Genomic DNA, 7,189 nt, shown 5'->3' with positions numbered 1-7,189 from the left:
TTCCTTCTCTTACTTTGCTATAAACCAGTGTTAGCTCTTTATGTATGCAGACAAACATTTTTATATATGGCATACAGTTGTTTTTATTCTTATCTTAAAATGGAAATGCAACTGAATATTGTATATTAAGAATAAAACAGTGAATAATAAACATGTATGCACCATGTAATAACACAGCACAGCTGCTCCTCTTCTAGAGTCTGAAAATCTCAGAATTAGGAGTTGCTTCAGAATAAAATATTTTAGGAGAATCATGGTTAATTCATACTTTGAACAAACAAAAGGGTATAAATAATTCACTAGTTGAAAGCTGTAATTTCAGACTTACACAACTTTGAGTTACATATTTTCAATGCTTATGGCTTGGGATAATACTTCTTATCACTATGTGTTCAACCTGTGGTTTAGCAAAATTATTGCCTACAATACTTGATTAGAAAGACTAGATTAAAATTTTGACTCTAAAACTTTGTGTTGGTCACTTAGGTTTCTGAAACCTGAGTTTCCTCAATTGTAAAATGATAAAAACAATATTGATAAAGTCTTTCTAATGGAGATGTTGTAATATTCAAATGGATTAATTCATGTGAAATGCTTCAGAAGTTTTAAAATAAATGATGATTTAAAAAACATTAAAATTTCCAGTGAATTTCTTATTTCTGTGTCTTGCTTATATCACTCCAACTGCTTAGAACTCCTCTTTCTCCTAATTCTAGTTCTCTAGTTTTCATCTTTCCGACTCAAATTATTTCTCCACCATAAAACTTCCCTGTTCTATAGGCTTCTATTACGGGCATAATGCTCTTTTTCTTTCCCTTTTCTGAAATCTCCCACCTCTTTGTGCTTATTTAATTGCATTTTACTCTTTTATCTCTTATTAGTACTTTGTGGTTAAATACCTCATATCTCTTATTTGTCTATAAACTCTTTAAGGGCAGGCACTAATACTGATTCTTTTTTTGTCTTCCCATTAGTGGTCAATGTTAGATTTTACTTGTAGAAAGGGTTTAATACAATATTTTTTAAATATTGTTTTGTTGCTTGTTTGTTCTTACTTTTTGAAGAGAACCAATGACATCACAGGATGATTCTTGACTTGTAAGAATTTAAGTCATCAGCCTCACTCCTTCTTTCAGTGTCATTGAAGTCCAGTGTCAAGACTAAGATCAAGATGACTGGCAATGAATATGAATAAAATGGAAAAGGATCAATGTTGGAGAGGATGTGGGAAAACTGGGACACTAATACAGTGTTGGTAGAGTTGTGAACTGATCCAACCTATGTGGAGAGAAATTTGGAAATATAACCAAAGGTTAATAAAATTAGGTATATACAACAATACCACTATTTATAGCAGTTCTTTTCATAGTGGCAAAGAATTGGAAATTGAGTCGATGTTAATCAACCAGGAATGACTGAACAAATTGTGGTATGTGAATGTGATGGAACACTTGTTCTAAAAGAATTCATGGAGGATAGACTTCAGAAAAGTCTAGAAAAATTTTCATAAACTGATGTTAAGTGAAGTGAACAGAACCAGTACACACTAAGAAAAACATTGGATAATAATATACTTTGATGGACTTGGATTTCCAAAAGACTTATGATGAAAATTACCACATGTATTCAGAGAAAGGGTTGAAATGAAGACCAAAGCTTACTATTTTCAATTTTTAAAATTATTATATAGGTACAGGTAAGGGCACTGATCCTGGATTCAGGAGGAACTGAGTTCAAATCTGACCTCAGACACTTAATAATTACCTAGTTGTATGAACTTGGGCAAGTCACTTAACCCCATTGCCTTGCAAAAGCAAAAAAAAAATATAGTGTCATGTATTTTTTTAACTCTCCCACTTCAATTTGATTCTTCTTTCACAACATGATTAATATCTATATATTAGATTTATTTCTGTCAAGGATAGGGGGCTAGGGAAAAGAGGGAGAGAGAAAATATGAAACTCAAAACCTGACCAAAAAATGGTTGCTGAAAACTATCATTGCACATAGTCAGAAAAATAATTTAAAAAATAAAGATGACTAGAAATAACATTGGATGAAGTTAGATTTTGACACCTTAGAAGTCTGACCAAATGCTAAGCAATCCACAGTGTTTTATTTAATGTCCTCTGCCAATTTTTCCATGCTTTATGTGCTTGCGGTACTTATCTCCTAACTATCAAATATTCTCAACCTAGTTTAGTTTGTCTGCCAATATATTTTTTGAGGGCAGTCTGTTGAAGAAGTAAGAGTATATTCTTTTACTACAGTTTGAAGTGAAAGGAAATGGTATTTTATAGTATTTTCAATTTATTATGCTATATTTGGGAAAATTTAAAACCTTATGAAAGATGCTTTCTGCTTTTTTCATAGGCATGTAAGTGTGTGTGTCTTTGGTTATGAAAGAAAAAAAGGGGACAGTTTCTGTGTTCTTTTGTTCTACCTTAAATACTTCATTATGGAGAAAGAGTCCAAATGCAGACCAAAGCTTACGATCTTCTACTTTTAGAAGTGTTATATAGGGATAGGCAGGTGGCACAGTGGATAGAGCATGGACCCTGGGGTCAGGAGGACCTGAGTTCAAATGCAGCCTCAGACACTTAATAATTGCTTAGTTGTGTGACCTTGGGCAAGTCACTTAGCCCCATTGCCTTAAATAAATGAAATCTAAAAAATAATAAAGATATAATGGGGGAAAATAATACAACCTGCTTGAATCAAAGTGAATTATATATTATATCTAAATTTTAACTGCCTACCTAATCAATGGATTTTTGTTTGTTTTTTAATTAATGTTTTATTTTATTTTTCTAATCACTTGTTGTGGTAGTTTTTCATCGTTTATCCATTTGCAAATTTATAAATACACATTTTTCTATAGCTTCCCTTCCCTTTCCCCTCCGCTTGACAGTGAATAGTTTGGTAAAAGTTGTACATGTACTTTTGTGTTTAACATATTTCTATATTAGTCATTTTGTGTAAAAGAAATTATTACCCAATCAATTGTACAACTTCAAAAAATCTAAAATACTTGGAACTGGTCTTACAAAAGCCTAAAATCTATAGAGCAATGAGGTGAAACAAAATTGTCATTTAGTTTTAGATTGCAATAGATAATAAAGTTTTTAAAAATCTTCATCATTTTTCAACTACGGAATTTGAAATTACATTCATATTTGAAAAAAGTTCTTATCCTCAAATAAATATGTTTCTGATTCTATCTACAGATAGTCTATTTATGTAGGACAAAATAAGTTATGCTATGTACTTTACTGAAATAAAAGTCTCATGCTCATTAATAAAAAAGTAAAATAAGAAGACTTTTATATAATAGTCAAGCTAAAAAATAGAATGAATGCCTTAGAATGGTAATTCTTCATTTCCTGGACTTAAAGCCATAAAGACTGATTTATATAGAGTATGATGAACCAAGACTCCCTCTGGAGCTAGATTCTTTTTATCTTCAAGTGAAAATTATATCTAAGTGAAGGTTGTGTGTAAACAGAAGTAGATCTCCCCTTTCCTTTCAAAGAGTATCTTAAAAGTATTTCTCTTTGTGGTCTTTATCATAGCTGACAGAAAATTTTGATCTACCTCAAAGAAACCTGATGCTGAATTTACAAGGTCCACAAATACTCCTGTTATGCAATCTCTGGTTCTTGTAACTATAATTGTAATTGTAATTAGATTTTCTATCAAGAACCTGCCTTCTTGGTATTTTTTTTTTACCTTGTCTTGTTTCTACTTGAAAAGGGTTTTCTTTTCCCGCTTTCTTCACATCCCTAAAATGTACTTCCCTAGCAAATGATAGTTGACTGAATAATTGTGTTACTTGTGTTTTTCACAATCTTGTCTGTTTTAGGTCAATGTTAGTGGAGGAGGGCCAGCATGTGTCAATAATAGGATTCAAGTTTGAAACACAGGTGTAGTTCAGGAGAACAGACTAACTTTCACAGAGTTCCAGAACAGAGGTCCAGTGAGAAGTGAAGGGGTCATAGAGGAGATATTATCCAGTCCCTTCATTTTATAGAGACAGGAGGCCAAGAAATTAACTAATTTGTCTAAATTGTGGTATGACGAGTATGCCATCTAGGATATCTGACTTTGAGTTCAAAGTTCTCTTTATTTTTACCTCTTTATTTTTTCAGGTTCTGCATATTTAGTCATAAGACAAATAAATGTGAAATTTTCTCAATAGAGGATAAACCTAACCCTTAAAAGACTTAATATGATAAGGTAAAACTGTAACTCATTGTAATAAAAGTGTTATATTGGTGGCTTGTACGATTAAATAATAAAGAAAATGCCTGCTCTCTATATGGCCATTATGTTCAATATTAACTCAAAATGCCTATAGCTATGAAAAAGTGTATACATATATATATACATAAATTATGTAATAAATTATTAAACAACCATATAACTCTAATTGTTACAATAAAAAATCCAAATTGGCATTAGAGATATATAATGCATTATTTTATAGGAAGAAATATTGGAATTCATTTCTTATCCATTCATTGACTTAACCTACCTAAACTCAACTCATCCCCCTGAAACATTCTGTTTTTATCTATTTTCCTTGTTTTAGTCCACGATACCACCATCTTCCCCGTCACCCATACTATAAGTCTGTGTCTTATTCTTGGATAAAGGAGTTTAATTTTTAACTCCTCAGTCTTATGACCAAATAGTGCTCAAATTCTGTCATTTTGTCACATCTGTTTGATATATCCCCTTCTCTCTTCCAACAGTCATCACTGTTGAAATTATTACCTGATTCCTGGATTACTGAAACAAACTCCCTTCCCATTTCTCTCTCCTACAATCCACCTTTATTTGTTCTATCTAAATTGTAGGACCAGGGGTGGCTACGCGGCATAGTGGATAAAGCACGGGCCCAAGAGTCAGGAGTACCTGGGTTCAAATCCGTTCTCAGAAACTTAATAATTACCTAGCTGTGTGGCCTTTGGCAAGCCACTTAACCCTGTTTGCCTTACAAAAAAAACTAAAAAAAAAAAAAAACAAATAAAATGTAGGACCAAACCATATCACCCTCTTATTCAATAAATTCCAGGGACTTCTGCTTACTCTGCATATCAAATATAAAATACTCTATTAGCTCTAGCAGCCATTTATAAACTGGACCTATTTTAACTTTCCAGTCTTCTAACTGGATAGCATCATGCTCCTTATCTAAAATCCAAGCATTTTAATTTATGTTTCTCATTCCTGGAATGCTCTTGTAAATAATGCTTTTGTAAATATTATTAAGTTGGTTGATCATTGAAGTATGGATTTTAGATTTCTCTTGGACTGAATTCATTGCCAAAATTATATTATTCAAATATTCTTTTAAAAAATTAGAGTACATAAAAATCATTTAATAGCTCCAAAACACCACCACTACCACTACCACCACAACACCACCATGAGTACTACTATTATCACTACCCTTACTGAGTACTTTTACTGGTGTTACTACTACTACTACTACAACTACTACTACTACTACTACCACTACCACTACTACTACTACTACTGAATCAGAAAGGCCTGGAATAGAGCTGCAATCCTGTCATGTAAAATAAAACATATATATAAACATATAAATGCATGTATAAAAATATACATACATCACAGAAGCTGTTCAATGTATAAATGTGTATATAAATATATTATATATGCATACATTTGTGTATATACATATATGCACACATATAGTATGTCCAAAAAGTTTTAGTGCAGTTATATCATAAATACATGGATATATACTTAGGTCCATATTCACATATTTATATATGCTAGCACATATATATATATATATATATATATATGTATGAAGAATATATTTGAGGGAGACTGTAACATAGTATTTATAGAGGAATATATTGGAGTCAAGAAACTCTGTTTCTGACACTTACTAGTTGTGTGACCTTGGAGAAATCATAGTGACCTATAATGCACTAGCGAATCTTCTGATTCTAGAAAACCAGTCATGAGTATAAATTGTTGGAATGGATCCCCATCACGGATTCAACATACATATGAAATTGGGCCAAAAAGAAAAAAAATGAATCTCATCTCCTCCTTCTGTCAATTAAGAAATAAAATAATTCTGTTTCCTATGGAATGACTTCCAGTCTCTCTCTTCTATTTTGATGAAAATGAGAAGTGTTAAAAAAAGAATTGCTATTTTAGCCAGAGTACTACATTTTGCAAAAACACAGGCTTTTAAAGGAAAACCAATTGCATTTGTTCTAGATTTGGAAATTATTTCTGTCCACTGACATCTTTTAGAAATAGTAAAGCAGCTATAAATGGGAGAGATGCACATGCATACAGTGTCTGCCAGGAGTCTGGAAAAAGCAGCAGAAGCTGATGTTGTCTGTTTCTATCAAAAAAGGTTGACAGTGTTACAGTGTGGGAATATCCATTTTGTGAGACAAGCGATATTTTCACTTATTGCACAATGACATATGTGATTCTTATTCCTTTGGAGTCTTGAATATAGGTGTATTCTCTGGGTGGGTGTGCTGCCTGAGAATAAGGATCTATTCCAAAGATAATTCTGTGTAAAGAAGCTGGCTTACATTGTGAGTGATAGGTAGTTTTTACAATATCTTCATGACTAGTGGCAAATTTGTCCACATTGTCAAAATAAACACCAATATAACTGCTCTTTTAATTTAGCCTTTTATTTACCATGTGAGCACTAATATTCATAATGATCTATTGGCAAATAAAAGAATCTATGAAAAATGGCTTTCTTGGAATTGGAATAGTCTGGGTTTAAGAAAAAAGGACTAATAATAGGGAATTCTTTGGGGAAGATAAATATAATTGACATCACTATGAAACATTTAAATGACACATATTTAGTAAGATCTACAGATGTAAAGTGATTGAGACCCAGACAATGTTAATATCATGGAGAAGTTGATAGAAAATAATTTTGATGTACTGACCCAGGTGTATTTGCATCAACACTGACTTTTCCACATGTGACTAGATCAATGTATCTTTGCAAAATGTATATCTTTTTTTGATAAATCAAGGACTTTACAGTTTTTAGAATATTTCTTGTTACTTCCCTTCATAAAATATTCTTTTATCACAGAGTTCTTGATGATTTCCCCAGATTTAACACAAAACTAGATACCTGATTATTCAGCTTCTTTTTGGCCAC

This window comes from Macrotis lagotis, chromosome 3 (assembly GCF_037893015.1).
Source record: "Macrotis lagotis isolate mMagLag1 chromosome 3, bilby.v1.9.chrom.fasta, whole genome shotgun sequence".
NCBI classification, from domain to species: domain Eukaryota; kingdom Metazoa; phylum Chordata; class Mammalia; order Peramelemorphia; family Peramelidae; genus Macrotis; species Macrotis lagotis.
The sequence above is the reverse complement of the archived record's forward strand: the minus strand, read 5'-3'. Positions refer to the sequence as shown.